The sequence below is a fragment of the Mirounga leonina genome, unplaced genomic scaffold (assembly GCF_011800145.1).
Source record: "Mirounga leonina isolate KUSES-001 unplaced genomic scaffold, KU_Mleo_1.0 Mir_101609, whole genome shotgun sequence".
In the NCBI taxonomy this organism is placed as follows: Eukaryota; Metazoa; Chordata; class Mammalia; order Carnivora; family Phocidae; genus Mirounga; species Mirounga leonina.
In genome coordinates this window covers 11,328,714-11,346,655 of record NW_023270164.1, presented here as the reverse complement: position 1 = coordinate 11,346,655, position 17,942 = coordinate 11,328,714, and positions in this window count along the sequence as shown.

Below are 17,942 nucleotides of genomic sequence, written 5' to 3'. Positions count from 1 at the left end.
TAAAACCAAAATATCTTACCAGATTCACGACTGCTACTGCTAGACGTAAGCACCACAGAGTAAACTGATGGCAGGCACAACTCTGAGCTTTAGAATGTGTTGAGGGAAAACTGGTAGAAGGATCCAATGTTCTCCATAAAACATGAATTTGCACTTCTTGATCCTGAAATAGTAGACTCGGTGAAAACTGGCCACACACACACACACACACACACAAAAGCTCAGCATGACAGGAGCTATTCATTCAACGAGTATTTATTGAGTGCCTGCCTACTGGATGCCAGGCAGTGTTATAAGCAGTGGGGAGACAGCAGGAAACAAAAAATTCAAAACTTCCTGCCCTTCTAGAGCTTATGTTCCAGCAGAGGGAGACAGACAATAAACAAGGCAACCAATGACGTTATTTGTATGTTGGGAGATGGTAAGTATGCATTAAATTTCAGGGGGACCAGGAGGTGCCAGGCTGGCTCAGTCCAGGGGGTATCTGACTCTTGAGCTCCAAGTGGTGAGTTCGAGCTGCACATTGAGTGTGGAGATTACTTAAAAATAAATAAACAAACAAATAAATTCAAGGGGGATTGGGAGTGTAAGGTGACAGAACCTTGTATTCAAATAGGGTAGTCACATGATTTCGGTTCAGGTCATGATCTCAGGGTAGTGAGGTCAAGCCCCATGTCGGGCTCCGTGCTCAGTGAGGAGTCTGCTTGAGATTCTCTCTCTCCCTCTCCCTCTGCCGCTTTCCCGGCTCGTGTGCTCTCTCTCTCTCTCAAATAAATAAATAAATCTTTAAAAATAAAAAAATAGGGTGGTCAGCTTAGGCCTTGTTGAAAAATGATTTTTTTAAAAAGAAAGATGATCCGAAGGGGCACTTGCACCCCAATGTTTATAGCAGCAATGTCCACAATAGCCAAACTATGGAAAGAGCCCAGTTGTCCATCAACAGATGAATGGATAAAGAAGAGGTGGTACATATATACAATGGAATATTATGCAGCCATCAAAAAAATGAAATCTTGCCATTTGCAATGACGTGGATGGAACTAGAGGGTATTATGCTGAGTGAAATAAGTCAATCAGAGAAAGACAAGTATATGATCTCACTGATATGAGGAATTTGAGAAACAAGACAGAGGATCATAGGTGAAGGGAGGGAAAAACGAAACAAGACGAAACCAGAGAGGGAGACAAACCATAAGAGACTCTTAATCTCAGGAAACAAACTGAGGTTTGCTGGAGTGGAGGGGTGTGGGAGGGATGGTGTGGCTGGGTGATGATGGGGTGGCTGGGTGATGGGGTGGCTGGTGACATTGGGGAGGGTATGTGCTATGGTGAGCGCTGTGAATTGTGTAAGACTGATGAATCACAGACCTGTACCCCTGAAACAAATAATACATTATATGTTAATAAAAAAATTTAAAACAAATAAAAAAGAAAGGTGATTTTTTTTTCCAGGAAAGAAACGTGAGGGGGGCACCTGGGTGGCTCAGTCATTAAGCGTCTGCCTTCAGCTCAGGTCATGATTCCAGGGTCCCGGGATCGAGCCCTGCATCGGGCTCCCTGCTCAGCGGGAGGCCCGCTTCTCCCTCTCCCACGTCCCCTGCTTGTGTTCCCTCTCTCTTGCTGTCTCTCTCTTGCTGTCTCTCTCTGTGTCAAATAAATAAATAAATAAAATCTTAAAAAAAAAAAGGAAGGAAATGTGAGGAAAACAAGAGATGAGCTAGAGATATAAGAGTATTTCTTGGGGCTCCTGGGTGGCTCAGATGGTTAAGCGTCTGCCTTCGGCTCAGGTCATGATCCTGGGGTCCTGGGATTGAGCCCCACATTGGGCTCCTGGCTCAGCAGGGAGCCTGCTTCTCCCTCTGCCTCTGCCTCTCTCCCTGCTTGCTCATGCTCTCTCTCTATCTCTTTGTCTCAAATGAATAAATAAAATCTTAAAAAAAAAAAAAAGAGTATTTCTGGTGGAGGGAACAACCAGTAGGGTCCTTGAAGCAAGAATGTGCCTGAGCTGTTCAAGGAGCAGCCTGACTCCGAGGAGATATCTGGGGCAAAGCCATTATTGCTGAAACAAGATGCAGACAAGAAAATTGATGCAGGAATCAAATCATCACTGTAAAAATTAACCCAAAAGTGATTCATCCCACTGTAAACAGTTTCAGAAAAGTGAAAATGGCCCAAACTGGCTTTGGGTTAAGGGCACCACTGTAGGGCATTGAACAAGAAATTAAATTGGCTCATAATTCATGCCAGGGCAAACTCTCTCTCTCTCTTTTTAAGATTTTACTTATTTATTTGAGAGAAAGAGAGAGAGAGAGAGAGCGTGAACAGGAGCAGGGGGAGAGGGAGAGGGAGAAGCAGGCTCCCCGCTGAGTGCAGAGCCAGACATGGGGCTCGATCCCAGGACCCCGAAATCATGACCCGAGCGGAAGGCAGACGCTCAACTGAGTGAGCCCCCTAGGTGTCCCCAGGGCAAACTGTCTTAATAGAAATTCATCAGAGTGGTATGATTCCGATTTTAAATGTTAATATTTGTAAGCAGAGTCAATATATCAGAGGTCAGAGGACTCTGCATGAGTCAGAAGAGCGAATCCAGGGCCAACCAGGATCCAGACAAGGCACCTTGGAATCAGCCGTCATTGGAAGGGTTCATTCCCTCATTCCCTCATTTATTCATTCATTCATCCCACAAATATTTACCAAGTGCCTACTGTGTGACAGGGGTTACAGCAGTGAATAAAACAGGCAAAATTCTTTGCCCTCTTGGAGCTGACTTCTATAAAAGACAGATAACATATGTAAAGAACAAATAACAATTTTGAGTAATGCTAATCGCTAGATCACTAAGTAAAATGTATAATAAATGTGAAGGAGAAAAATGACACAGGAAAGGGTAAAGTGTGTGTGTGTGTGTGTGTGTGTGTGTGTGTCAATGTGTGAATTTTAGCTAGAGTGGCCAGGAAAAAATCTCATCTCACCTCACTGAGATGACATTTGAAAAAGACCTAAAGGAAATGTCTAACTGAAGAGAGAACTTTGAAACAAGAGCCATGATCACAACAGTCTTAGTGATTAAGGGCACAGATTCTTGAGCCAGACTGCCTGGGTTCAAATCACAGCCCCCTCCCCAAATGTGTGACCTTCTGTTCCCATTTTACTCTCCTTTTAAAAAAAGATTTTATTTATTTATTTGAGAGAGAGCAAAATAGAGCACGACCTGGGGGCGGGGCAGAGGGAGAGAGAGAAGCAGACTCCCCGCTGAGCAGGGAGCCCAACGTGGGGCTCGATCCCAGGACCCTGGGATCATGATCCGAGCCAAAGGCAGACACTTAACAGACTGAGCCACCCAGGCGCCCCCCACCCCCCTTTTTACTCTTCTATCAACATGGGCTAATGACATTAACTCCCTCCTAAGGATATTGAGAGGGTTAATTTGAGAGTGCTTTTATAACATTGCCTGATACAGTTTAGATGTTTGTAAATATTGGTTGAATGAATGAATCTTTATTCACAGTATTGTGGTGACCATGGACGTTTTTAAATAAGTGCCCTAAAAAAATGAAATCGTGGTAATTATGGTTTGGGGGAATGTTTAGATTGTGGACTCGAAATAGACGTGGTTTCGGAATCTCTAGCAGTCACTTCTGGGAGGTTTGGGGTCTGGCATGGAAGGTGGCATTTTCTGAAGACGAGGTTTGAAAAATGACTTAGGCCAGGGCGCCTGGGTGGCTCAGTCGTTAAGCGGCTGCCTTCGGCTCAGGTCATGATCTCAGAGTCCTGGGATCGAGTCCCACATCGGGCTCCCTGCTCCGCGGGAAGCCTGCTTCTCCCTCTCCCTCTCCCCCTGCTTGTGTTCCTGCTCTCGCTGTCTCTGTCTCTGTCAAATAAATAAATAAAATCTTAAAAAAGAAAAATGATTTAGGCCAGTCAGGGCCTTTAGCAGTAGTTGTCGGAAAAGTGGCAGGATTCTTGGAGTCAGTGATCTCAAAGGTAGAGAGGGTCTGGGGAACTCTGCCTGGGTCAGAATGAGGATCCAGGGTCTCAGCTGAAGTTTGGGAAAAGAGGAGCCATTGATGGAGGCTACGAGGTGTCAAGGACAGGTACACCTCTGGGGGCCTCGAAATGCTGTAGTCTTGTCTTTTTATTCTCTTTCCAACTCCCTCCCCTCCTTCACGTCTTTGCTAAAGATCAGCTTCTCAGAGATGACTCCCCTTATTTAAAATCTTAATCCCCGGGGAGCCTGGATGGCTCAGTCAGTTAAGCAGCTGCTTTCGGCTCAGGTCATGATCCCAGGGTCCTGGGATCAAGCCCCACATCGGGCTCCCTGCTCAGCAGGAAGCCTGCCTCTCCCCCTCCCACTCCCCCTGCTTGTGTTCCCTCTCTCCCTGTGTCTCTCTCTGTCAAATAAATAATAAAATCTTAATCCCCCTTGCTGTTCATTCTCTACCTTTATTATTGAGCCCCCCCAACCCACAGCACACACAAAGTGAATTGGGTGTGTTGTCCTTTTAACTGTGGTCATGCTACCAAAAAATAAACAAAAATAAACTAGGCTGTTAATGAGAGAGAAGAAGGAGGAGAAGGAAGGGAGGAGGTAGAAAGAGGAGAGAGGGAGGAAGGTTGGGAGGGGAGGAGGAAGGCAATCTTCAAAAACCCTAAACCCATCAGGATGAGACAGAACAGGTTGTTTGGGTCTGGATCACGGGGCTCTGAATGTCATACCGAAGTGTGGCGCATACGCGCGTGTGGATTTGAACAGATTCCATCTAAATGAAAAAAACTCTCCAAGCACACTTTTCAGCCTCTGCTTCTGCCAAGATTCTAAGTCATATTGACCTTTGGGCCATCATTCTTCTCACCTGGAATCTGCTTTCTCCCTTTTCCAGAAAAATTCCACTTGCCCTACAGACGTGGCCTCTCTGGGGGGAAACTTTTTTTTTGGAAAAGAAAAAAAAACAACAACACAAAACAAGCTCAGAGGGGTCAGTTTGGGATCTGAAAAAGACTTTTGATTAATAAAACGTACCATTTTTAGCTTAAAGTCTATTTTGTCTGATATAAATACAGCTACACCTGCTTTTTATGGCTTACCATTTGCTTGGAATACCTTTTACCATGCCTTCACCCTCAGTCTATGTGTGTCCTTAAGGCTAAAGTGAGTTTCTTGTAGACAGTGCGTTGTTAGGTCTTGTTTGTTCGTTTGTTTGTTTTTAATCAATTCAGCCATTTAATGTCTTTTGATTGGAAAATTTAATTTATTTACATTTAAGGTAATATTGATAGGTAATGATTTACTATTGCCATTTTGTTCATCGTTTTCTGGCTCTTTTGTAGATCTGTTGTTCCTTGTTTCTTATCCTACAGTCTTTTTTTGGTGCTTTGCTGTCTTGGTATCAGTATGCTTTGACTTCTTAACATGTTCTTTCTTGTAATTACTATAGGTTTTTCCCTTGTGGTTACCATGAGGCTTACATAAAGTATCTTCAAATTATAACAACACCGTATTAGAAGGTGGTAGAAACCTAACTTCAGTAGCAGTCCTAAACTTTACACTTTTACTTCTCCCCCTCCCAATTTAGGTTATCGATGTTACAGTTTACATATTTTATATATTGTATGACCAATAACAGATTATAACAGTTACGACTTTTTACGTTTGTTTTTTTAACTTAAAAAAAAAGATTTTATTTATTCATTTGTCAGAGAGAGAGCACAAGCAGGGGGAGCGGCAGGCAGAGGGAGAAGCAGGCTCCCCCTGAGCAGGGAGCCTGATGCAGGACCGGATCCCAGGAATGCCAGGACCTCAGGATCATGACCTGAGCCTAAAGCAGACGCTTAACCAACTGAGCCACCCAGGCATCCCTGTTTTTTAACTTTTAAACTAGAGTTGGAAGCTAATTACAGTACCACCATTACCATATTACAAAATCATACAGGAAACACAATTACAGAAAGTGTAAATATATACATATATATTTAAAAATCACACACACGCACACACGCGGGTGAAATTTCCTGTACTGGGATGGAACTCCCGCGGTCTGAATCCAAGTCAATCCCCCTGCGCTAGATGAGAAACCAAGTAGCAGCCCTCTTGAGTTACTCTTCACAAGTGTCTCGGACCTGCCCCCAGGCTTTCGCGTTCCTTAGCGTGGGGGCTGCGCAGACTCCTCGCCCCACTGCGCACTTACGACACTGTCTCACTGTCTCCCTTCCCGGGGACCGAACCCGACACCTTAGGGGACCAGCCGAGAAGCTGGGCTGGGCTCAAGGCCTCTTTGCAGGCCCGCCTGTCTGTGTGCCATTAGGTGTTCAGGAAGAGGCGGAGCCAGCTGTGACCGCTCGGTGGGCCGGTGGCGGCCCTCGGGTTAATCAGCTGTTCATCAGAGCAGCTAGGACACCTTTAGAGGGTGGGCTCTCCGGCTGAAAGGGCAGCGGGCAGCCAATCAAGAGTTCTGGTTCCCGAGTCGCTGAGTGTGCTGAGCGGGACGGCAGAAAGCTGATCGACCCGCCGGCCTGTCCCGGAGCGCGGGATCCCGATCCGCGGCTCTTCCGCGGCCAGGGGGCGGGAGTGGGAACTTGATTGATAGCCTTTTCAACCAGTGAGAACGTCTGAGCCCGGCTGCCCTTAAGTAGCACGGGTCTTTTGGCCGTCCAGGGGAACGTCTTGCTTTGACTGACACTCGTATCACCCAATAAGTATGTCTGCTTGAGCTGGGGGCGGGTCGACTGGTTCGCAGAAAAGGCGGGGTCTTGGACTTGACCGACCTAGGTTGGCTTAACGAGGAAACCTCAATTCCACGAGGAGTGTCCTCTCCTTATCTGTTTTTGAGAAGACTTATGATACTTTTAAAAAGCTTGAAAATCACAGCTTTAGAGCAATTTAGCTTTCCCATGCTGCTCAGAAACGGCAGTCTCACTACTAGACCTGTGAAAAAGAGCACCCCTTGGGGAAGGTGGGCTTAGAGGTGGGGACAGGAAATAGAAGTGGTTCTCAGAAGCAGCTTCACGGCAGTTGGCATAAAATTGGAACTCGATTTGAGGTTTTAGGGCCTGAGAGACTGTGTGGGCAGGTCTTGTCTGATAGAGGGTGTCTGGTGTGATTGATGGGGGCTTGGGGGCAATGATGGGGGCCTGTGGGGATCAGTAATGGATGGTTAGTGGTTGAGGTCAGTCTGGGTCACCCGTGTGGACGCCCACAGTAAGGGCCTGTTCTCTGATGAGACCGACTGGAATCAAGTGGTTGACGGCGCCGGGGCTGCCCCAAACGCTGGACATGACAGTGCATCCATCATCAGAGACAGGACACAAAGTTAAAGACTATGTTTCTGATGCAGACCATTTGCAGTCTTGACAGTGGTGTACCTTTTGTTACAAAGGCCATGCCACAATGGGTCAAGAGTCGAAGTATTTGATAGACATCCCAAGCTCCCTACCATTGGCAGATAGCTGATGACCATTGAACAGCCTCCTCAAAAATGGACTCAGAAGAATCTCAGACTACCCCTCTCACCTCCTCTTGGTCCACACACCTTAGTAAGGCAGATTGATCACTGAAGGTGGCTATCACCAAAAAGGGATCATCTCCTATTGGATACCTCCTAGATGATGATCAGAACAAAAGCGGGAGGGGGGGGGTCTTAGAGACCTAGTTTGAAAATCAGAGACTCTGCTCTGCCAGTCTTGGACACCATCTTTCTTCCTCCTCATGGCAAACCCAGGCTAACCTGGTTGGTAACCATCTGGGTGGCAGCTCAGCCCAAAAGAGGCCTAGGAGATTCAAACTTCTTTCTGGTTCAGTCACCTGGATTCTCTTGTTGGATGGACACGGTGCTAGATCATAAGGATGAGGATCACATGATTGAGTACACGCTCCCTGAGTTCCCCTACAGTGACCCCCAGTGGCCAAGATAGAAGACATAAAAAAACAAAACAAAACAAAACAAAACCCCACAACAAAACCCTGTAAATTTCGTAAAAATGCCTTTGGTCTTTTTGCACCTGACCCTTCTGGATAAAAGATCTGGGTCCAAGTAGGAGATGATTGGATAAAAGTGAAGTTACAGGCACTGGGATAGGACACACTGATTTCCTGGCAGTGCAAGGAGAGGACTTGGGGAGCACGTGGGTTAGCCTCTGAGAGGTGTGAGGTGAGGAGACGATTAATCCTCTCTTGGTCCCCCTTGATCAAGCCCTGAAGCCTGGAGAAACAGTCACACGGTCTCCCGGAGTCAAGCAGCAGACGCAGCTGGCAATCTGACCTCCTGCTCGGTCTGTCATCACTTCCTCGGGATGACAAAAACAGAAAAACTCATGTGAACAAGGCCAGGCCTAAACTATTCTGCTGTGCCTGATGTATCAATGTCAGCTCCTGAATCTCCCTCATCCCTACACACACACACACACACACGGGCCAACATGGCCTTGTTTAGATCTGACTGATACAAATTCATTCTCTTCTCCTGCTACCCGAATGGCCTCAGATGATGCCAGAGCTCAGCATATTGGCTCCAGGCCTTTGATGCCACCACCCACGGGACTTAACCAAACCAATGGAATGGTGTTTTCCAATCAAGGCTAACAACAAGTCCTAAACCGGAATAAACCGTGCCCTTTGGGTTATAGATTTGTATTTGAGCGGGGAAGAATGGGGAACAGACTATCTGTCCATTGGGGATGGAGTTGGCTTTTGGACCCATGTAGTCCCTCTAATCATTGACAATGACACCAAACACCAGCAAATCAGCCTAAACTCCTCCGTGTGGGTTGCAGGATAATAGCCTGGCCATAGACCACTTCCTGGATGTCTAAGAATACAAGGCCCTGACCGCTCATTACCTTGGCCATTTCTCAGGATTGTGTTGACAGCGAACAACCTGGCGGGATGAGGTAATGTCTCCCTCCGGGACAAAGAGCAGGCTGGATTCTGCAAGCTCAGCGTTTCTTGGCTGTACTGGAAACCCACTGCATGGGTAGCATCCACCATGGCCCCTCCGCATCACCCCTTCGAGACTTGGAGGACATGGAGTGCCGGCATCCTGCTGTGCCCTGAGGAGAAAGTCCTCCGTCAAGTCCCCACGAGTCTCGTGCCTTCTGTCAGCAGCTATAAAACTTGTTAGCTTCCCAGAGGGTCAAGTCTCAGACCCTGACAGTCAAGACTTGAGGGATTTCTTTTGTTTTTCTGTGTGTTCTGACGTGCCCTATGGTTTGGCCATTGGCAGTTGTGGAAGGTCAGCTACCGGTGGTGTCAGGGACGTGGCCCTAAGGATTTGAGTTCCTGAGGGAATCAGTGGTTGGAGGCCTGTGAGGCGGCTGCTGAGGATCTGTGGCCGTCAGGTCCCTGGGAGAGGGGCCGTGGTGCTGGTGCTTATGTGGGCCCGATTTGGGGTTTGTTTCCTGAATTCGGTTTTTTCCTTTGCTTCTACACAGAACACTTCACTTCTGACACAGCTGGTCACCAGAGGTGTGGAGGTTTCTCTCCACATCCAGCAATTCTCTGTGACACCAGGTGGGCGTCCTACAATCGAACTCAATTCCGACACCATCTACCTGGAGATGGCGTCAGATCCCCCAGGTTAACGGCTCAGTCCCACAAGACCGCCCCCTTGCCCACCTTAGATGCCACCTGCAAGTCGTAGGTCCCCAGGTTACCCCCAGAAGTTGTGGCTACAAATCAGAAGTTTCCACGACCCCTTCCTCAGGTTCGATTAATTTGCCAGAGCGACTCACAGAACTCAGGGAGGCACTTACTTATATTTATCTGTTTATGAAAGAACATGATGAAGGATACAGATGAACAGCCAGATGAAGAGATATATAGGGCAAGGTCTGGGAGGGTCTCGAGCACAGGAGTTTCCCTGTGGAGTTAGGGTGCGTCACCCTTCCAGTGTGTGGATGTACTCACCCCACTGCAAGCTCCCTGAACCCCATGCTACTGGGATTTTGATGGAGGCTTCCTCATGTAGGCATGATTGGTCTTTAAGTCTGTTTCCAGTCCTCTCCCTTCTCTGGAGAAGTGGGGGAAGGCGGGGCTGAAAATCCCAGGCTCCTAATCATGGCTTGGTCTTTCTGGTAACCAGCCTCACCCAGGAGCTCAACTAGAGTCACTTCATTAGAACAAAAGATGCTCCTAGTGTTCTATTTTTTTAAGTTTTATTTATTTAAGTTATTTATTTAAGTCATCTCTACACCCAAAGTAGACCTCAAATTCATGACCCCAAGATCAAGAGTCACATGCTTTTCTGACTGAGCCAGCCAGGTGCCCCGCTCTTAATGTTCTTATCACTTAGGAATTTACAAGGGTTTCAGGAGCCCTGTGTCAGGAACAAGGGTCAGAGGCAAATATTAGAACAAGAGATGCTCTTGTGCTTTTATCACTTAGGAGATTCAAGGGTTTTAGGAGCTCCATGTGAGGAACCAGGGGGCAGAGACCAATATATATATTTTCTATTATCTCATGCCAGCATGGTTTGACTTTGGTTACATTTCTTACTCCTTCTGAGCCTCAGTTTCCTTATCTATAAAATGGAGATAATATAGCATATAATATATATAGTATATAATATGTATAATATCTTAATATTACTGTGGAAAATCCTCAGCATCGCCAGGGTGTAAGGCCATGCACAATTTGGGGGGGAAAGGATGGTAATACACTGGGGTACACCACTCTGAATTCAGGACTTGGACGATGGGGTTGGGGGGGCACTGTGGAGAGGGCATGGCTTTTGGTGAAGCAGGTCTGTAGCATATTGCAGGGTGCAAAAAAAAAAAAAAATCTTATCTCTATGTGTCTTATCAGCTTCAGCGGTTTGGCTCAGAGAAAGGCCAGCATGGTCATCGTCCAGATACAGATCTCTTGGTTGTTAGCCCAGGTAGGTATCCGGGAAGTTTTAAATTTTGTTAGCTTAGAAAGGAGGCCGTGTAGTTTCCTGAGGGTGTACATTGAAATATCCAGGAGCTCTGTTTTAAGTATCCTTAACATTGTCACCCTGCAGCCTGAGCTCTTGACCTGAGCCTCATAAACCTACTTCTCTACGATCGCTGACCCTACAGACCACTGATCCCTTATACCCTTTTTTTCCTGCTCTTACTGAATTGGCTAGAATTTTCAGTACAATGGCGGAGAGAAACATTGATAGTAGAACACTTGCAGTGTTTTTAAAATTTCATTTAAAGGGAAATCTTTCAACATTTCCCACTGAGAATAATGTTTTGTTTTTTTTAAAGACTTTATTTTTTGACAGAGAGACAGTGAGAGAGGGAACACAAGCAGGGGGAGTGGGAGAGGGAGAAGCAGGCCTCCAGCTGAACAGGGAGCTCGACGCGGGGCTCGACGCGGGGCTCGACGCGGGGCTCGACGCGGGGCTCGACGCGGGGCTCAATCCCAGGACCCCGGGATCATGACCTGAGCCAAAGGCAGACACTTAATGACTGAGCTACCTGGGCGCCCCAAGAGAATAATGGTTTTTTTTTGTAGAGATCCTTACCAGGTTATAGAAGTTCCCATTTCTTCCTACTTTGTTAATTTTTTTTTTAAATTTTGTTTATTTGAGAGAGAGAGAGCATGAGTAGGGGGGAGGGACAGAGGGAAAGGGAGAAGCAGGCTCCCCACTGAGCAGGATGTGGGGCTCCATCCCAGGACCTTGGGATCATGACCCAAGCCGAAGGCAGACGCTTAACATCTGAGCCACCCAGATGCCCCTACTTTGCTAAGTTTTTAAAAAAATTATAGATGGCTGTTAAAATGTGTCAGATACTTTTTCTATGTCTTTCTTGGCAATCATGAGTTTTCTCTTTTAATCTGTAAATACAGTAAGTTACATTGTTCAATTTTCCAATAATAAACCAACATTGTATTCCAGGTAAACCCATCTTGTCATGATACTTTATCCTTTTTACATATTGCTAGTATTTCATTTAGGATTTTTGCATCTATATTCCTGAATGAGATAAACCTGAAATTTTTGTTGTTCATTATGCTGTTATGGGTTGAACTGTGCTCCTGCAGAAAAGATGTTGAAGTCCTAACCCCCAGTACCTCAGAATGTGACCTAATGTGGAAATAGTATCATTGCACATGGGATTAGTTAGGATGAGGTCATATTGCTGTAAGGCGGGCCCTTAGTCCTTATAAGAAGACGGCCAGGGGCTCCTGGCTGGCTCAGTCAGGGAAGTGCACAACTCTTGATCTTGGGGGCGTGAGTTCGAGCCCCACATTGGGCGAAGAGTTTACGTAATAAAAAAAAAATTAAGGGGCGCCTGGGTGACTCGGTTGGTTAATGGGCTGACTCTTGATTTCGGCTTAGGCCATGATCTCAGGGTCCTGGGATCAAGCTTCGCATCAGGCTCTGTGCTCACTGGGGAGTCTGCTTATGGATTCTCTCTCTCCTCTCTCCTCTCTCCCTCTGCCCCTCCCCCTGCTTGCTCGCTCTCTCTAAAATAAATAAATCCTTAAAAAAAAAAAAGAAGACATGTGAAGACAGGGGGACACAGGGAGAATGCTATGTGGTAACAAGGCAGAGGGTCGAGTTATGCATCTGGAATCAGGGAGTGCCAAAGATTGCTGGCAAACTGCCAGAAACTAGGAAGAGGCAAGGGAGGGGTCACCTTTAGGCTTCAGAGGGAGCGTGGCCCTGCCAACACACTTATTGCAGACTTCCAGGCTCCAGAAACGTGAAGCGATAAAGTTCTGTTGTTTTAAGCCCCCCAGTTTGTGGCGTTCTGTTAGGGCAGCCCTAGGAAACAAACATGCTATCTTCATAAACTGGACTGGGGATTTTACCCTTTTGTTTCTATTCTTTGAAAGAGTTTATGTAGCCTCAAATGAACTGCTTTTTGAATGCATTGCACAACTTGAACTTCAAGCCATGCGGGCTTACTGTTTTCCTCGTGGGAAGATATTTCTTGAATATGAAATAAACTTCTAGTCACCTGCTGTATATCCTCAGCACTGAAGGCAGGCAGGGCCCTTGCCCTTCCAGCATTCCTAGAGATAGAAAAAAGTATTCTGGAGAAACATATATGCATTTTTCATATTCCATTGGTAATAGCCACTAGGCAAGTAGATATACATAGTGAAATGATTACTGCAGTCAAGCCAATTAACAGATCTATTTTCTCACATAGTTACCTTTGTGTGTGTGTGTATTAAGAACCCCTGAAATCTACTCTCTTAGTAAATTTCCAGTATACAATACAGTATTATTAACTATAATCACCATGCTGTATGTTAGATCGCTAGAACTTGTTCATCGTACATAGCTGCAAATTTATAAACTTTGACCGACATCTTCTCATTTCCCCTACCCTCCTTACCTCCCCAGGGTCACCCCTGGTAACCACTGTTCTCCTCTCTGTTTCTATGGATTCAACTTTTTGAGATTCCTCACTTAAGCAAGATCACTAATCATTTTTCTTTCTGTCTTTGGCGTATTTCACTTAGCATAATGTCCTCTAGGTTTATTCCTACTGTCGCAAATGGCAGGATCTTCTTTTTTAAGGCGGAATAATATTCCATTGTATATATACCACATCTTTATCCATTCATCTATTGATGGACACTTGGGTTGCTTCCATAACTTGGCTATTGTAAATAATGCTGCAATAAACATAGGGGTGCGGATATCTGTTTGAATTCATGCTTTTGTTTTCTTTGGGTAAATACTCAGTAGTGGAATTACTGGATCATATGGTAATTTTATTTTTAATTTTCTGAAGAACCTTCATACTGTTTTCCACAGTGGCTGCGCCAATTTGCATTCCCACCAACAGTGCATGAAGGTTCCTTTTTCTCCACATCCTCACCAATACTTGCTATTTCTTATGCTTTTCATTTTAGCCATTCTGACAGGTGTAAAGTTGCTATCTCACTGTGGTTTTAATTTGCATTTCCCTGATGATGAGTGATGTTGAGCATCTTTTCATGTCCTACAAATAGGATCTTGTCATCCAAAAACAGATAATTTTATTTTTTTAAAGATTTTATTTATTTATTTGACAGAGAGAGACACAGCAAGAGAGGGAACACAAGCAGGGGGAGTGGGAGAGGGAGAAGCAGGCTTCCCGCTGAGCAGGGAGCTTGATGTGGGGTTCGATCCCAGGACTCTGGGACCATGACCTGAGCTGAAGGCAGACACTTAATGACTGAGCCACCCAGGTGCCCCACAACAGAGATAATTTTAGTTCTTCCTTTCTGATTTGGGTGCCTTTTATTTTCTTTTATTGTCTCATTTCTCTCGTTAGGACTTCCAGTGCTATGTTGAATAGAAGTGGTGAGAGTGGGCAGGCTTGCCTTGTACTGGATCTTAGAGGAAAAGCTCTCAGATTTTCACCATTAGTTATAATGTTAGCTGTGGGATTTTCATAAATGTGCTTTATTGTGTTGAGGTAAGTTTCTGGTATACCTATTTTGTTAAGGTGTTTTGTTTTTTTTAAATCATGAATGGATGTTGATCTTTGTCAAATGCTTTTTCTGCATCTATTGAGATGATCATTGGTTTTTATCTTTCACTCTGTTAATGTGGTGCATGAAATTGATTGATTGGCATAGGTTAATCATAAGCTAGCATCCCAGGGATAAATCCTACATGGTTGTGTTGTATTATTTTTTAAGATTATTTATTTATTTATTTATTTATTTATTTATTTATTTATTTATTTATTTTTGAGAGAGAGCAAGAATGTGCAGGCGGGAGGGGCAAAGGGAGAAGCAGACTCCCTGCTGAGCAGGGAGCCCGATGTGGGACTCGATCCCAGGACCCCAGGATCGTGATCTGAGCTGAAGGCAGACGCCCAACTGACTCAGCCACCCAGGCGCCTGGTCGTGTTGTATTATCTTCTTGAACTTCGTTTGGGGATGCATGGGATGCAGTTAGGTTTCTTGGAAATCTTTTTATTCTTTCAGGTCTTGTCTTTATGATTTGTTAGATGGGGTCCTGAAGCAGTCCCAGTCTAGGGCTAATTATTCTGCACAACTACGGGACAAGACCTTCTTAAGGACTCTACTCAATGCCTCATGAATTATGTGTGTTTTTCCAGTCTGGTTGGTGGGAGCAGGTACTATTCTTTTGCCTGTATGAGTGCCAACCACTGCTCCTTCTAATCCTTTCAGATGGTTCTCCCCTTGGCCTCAGGCATTTTCTTCACATGCATGCACTAATCTGTACTCTTCTGAATAATGCACCCTGTGTGGAGGCCCCTGAGGGCTAAGCCAATCTGGTTTCTGGAGTCAAGCTGAGCAAGTCAATTAACCTTCCAGACCGTGGCAACAGAGAACCAACCTTGCAAACCGTGGCAACAGAGAATGGCCAGGACAATGTTAGGTGGCTAAGTGGCTGAAAAGGGTGGAGCTTAGATGAGGTTTCAAATAGTCCCTGTTCCATAGAAGTTACCTCTGAAAGATTTCTTTACCCCTCACATTGGCCTCTGGGGTCATCCCATGGGATTTCACTGCTATTCAACCTCCCCCACGTGATAAACTGGGCCATAAATCCCTGGTAGTTACTGGAAGAGCAGCCGGATGTGGAGTGTGGGGGGCAGGGTGCTGCCTGGGGCTCCAGATCCCTCCAGTTCCTGTAGTGCCCCTCCTGAAAGACCACTGCACTCACCACGGAGAACCCCAGTGTTGACTTGTGCCACTCTCATCAACTATTTCCTCCCCTGCACAAGAGATGGGGCCATTAAAAACCCAGGTTCAGGTGCATGTCCAGCCAACTCTGGTGGGGGAGCATGTGCTGGTATTTAGGTTTACCTCTTTTCCCCAGTGGACCCTGCCTAAAAGGCCTCCACACCCCTGGTCTTGGCCCCTGAGGTTGTTCCATGCCGATCTCACTGCTCTCCAACCTTCTCTACCCAAGAAATGGGACTGCCAGGTGCCTGAGTCATTATCTAAAGACCAACCAGCCACAGAGGGTAGGAATGCCCTGCTCAGGGCCTCTTATTGTTCCTGGATTTCCTAGGATCAGTTCTAAAAGGACTCTGTACCCTCTGTGGAAGACTGCCAGTCCCTTCCACTCTTTTCTCCTCTGCATGAGTAATGGTGTCATGAAATGCTCTGTTTGATGTCAGGCCATTAGACAGCTTTGGTGACCACTCGTGAAAGTTGGGACTTCACCTCTGCAGTGAAAATTGGAGATTTCATCTCAGGACTAAGAAGTAGAGGCTTAGATTCTGAAGCTGAAATCAGGACAGCATTTGGAGGAGGAGTAGAGATTTGGTTTCTGGAGGGAGAACTGGGGAACCTAGCTCCTGGTGGCAGAGGTTGGGACTTATCCCCTGGAGGCAGAGTCTTGACTTGATTCCTGGCAGGAGAGGTCAGGACTCACTCTCTGGAGAGAGAGGATGGAACTCAGTATCTGAAGCAAAAAGTAGGAATTAGGCTCTGGAGCTGTTAGTGTGGAGTTACCCTCTGTGGGAGGAGTTGGGGAAGGAATAGTTGGCAGCATAGGTTGGGAGTTGGTATCTGGCAGGAGGAAGACAAGATTTAGTGCCTGGTATGAGGAGTCTGGTGTTGGTGCCTGGCCTGAGGCCCTTGGACTCAATGTCTCATGGGTGCAGGTCAATGTCCAGAGCTGTAAAGGGTCTGAGATTTTATTCTACTTGCAAGCTAACAGGCTATCCTGTTTCATGGATACAAGTAGAAGACATGAGACTCCTGGGTCAGAGATAAAGAACTTTACTATTCATAGCAAAAGCAGTAGCCAGAGTGTCAGATGTTTGAGCTGATTCTGCAATGGCTAATACAGGTGGGCCTAGATGCATGCCTGCATACATAGTGAGTTGTGTTATAGGAAGGGAACACTGAATGTGTAAGATTGATTGCTCCTATACTGAGCATTAACAAACCTGCTTTTCATCTGTCAGGACATCTTATTTCATTTATCAAGGGAGCTTGCTACAAACACAATTCTCAGAAATGGCTAGTGTAAAGAATGGTCATGGCCTTGCATTCTTGGCATGCCCAGCAAGAAATGTGCAGGAATCCTCAAGGATGATGGCAGATGGCCTTTGGTACGGCCAACAGGTTGGCCAGATATCTCGATTCACTATTAAGCAGATGTCCTTTTTAGAAGTTTGGTTAACTAGATGGCCATTTGAGCAACTGGCCAGAAAAGACTCAGATAGTGCAGGGGTTTAAGGTTTGTCATGGGGGAGGCTTCCACCAACAGGGACGGGGGCTAGCCTGGGTCCCACAAGGTTGAGTTTCCAGGTTCAGGGGTCCTGCACAGAGGAGAGCCACTCTGGGGGCTTAGGTTCACCTGCAATTCTAGGATATTCCTTCCTCAAAGTCATCAGAACACTCCTCCTTGGCCCCTGGAGCACCTCAGCAATTCCACCACTCTCTGACTTACCTTGAATTAGAAGTGGGCTGGAAGTAACTGAGTTAGGAGGCTAGCCCACTGTAACATGGGGGGTGGGGAATGAGGTCCCCAGTTTTGTGCTTCAGATCATCTTTGGTGTCCTGATGGCCTAAAAAAGGCCTGCTGCACACTCCTTGGAGTCCTGAGAGTAGGCCCATGGCAGCCTTATTGCTCTCTGAACTCCCTTGATTGAGAAATGAGGATAGTAAAGGACCAAGCTAAGATCAGACAACTAGTGGACTGCAGTGAGGTTTGGAGAGGAAGCTGTCCTGGGGCTTCAGATCCACCATGCTCCCTGGAGATCCTCAATGAAAAGGCCTTTGCAGGCTGGGTTTGAGCCCAGGTATTCATAAACAACTTTATGGAGTTGCGTTCCCAGCTCCTGACCTCCATGGACATGAATTGGATCCTGATTAACATATCAAAGACTCAGAGAACTGAGCTAGTGCTAGACCTCTTCCCAGGTCCCAGACTGACCACTGGGTGATACACACATGGGACAGACCCAAATAATACTGCAAAGCCTGTAAAAACAACTGACATTGGAAACACACCCGGAAACACACCCACAGTAGATAGGATGGAACT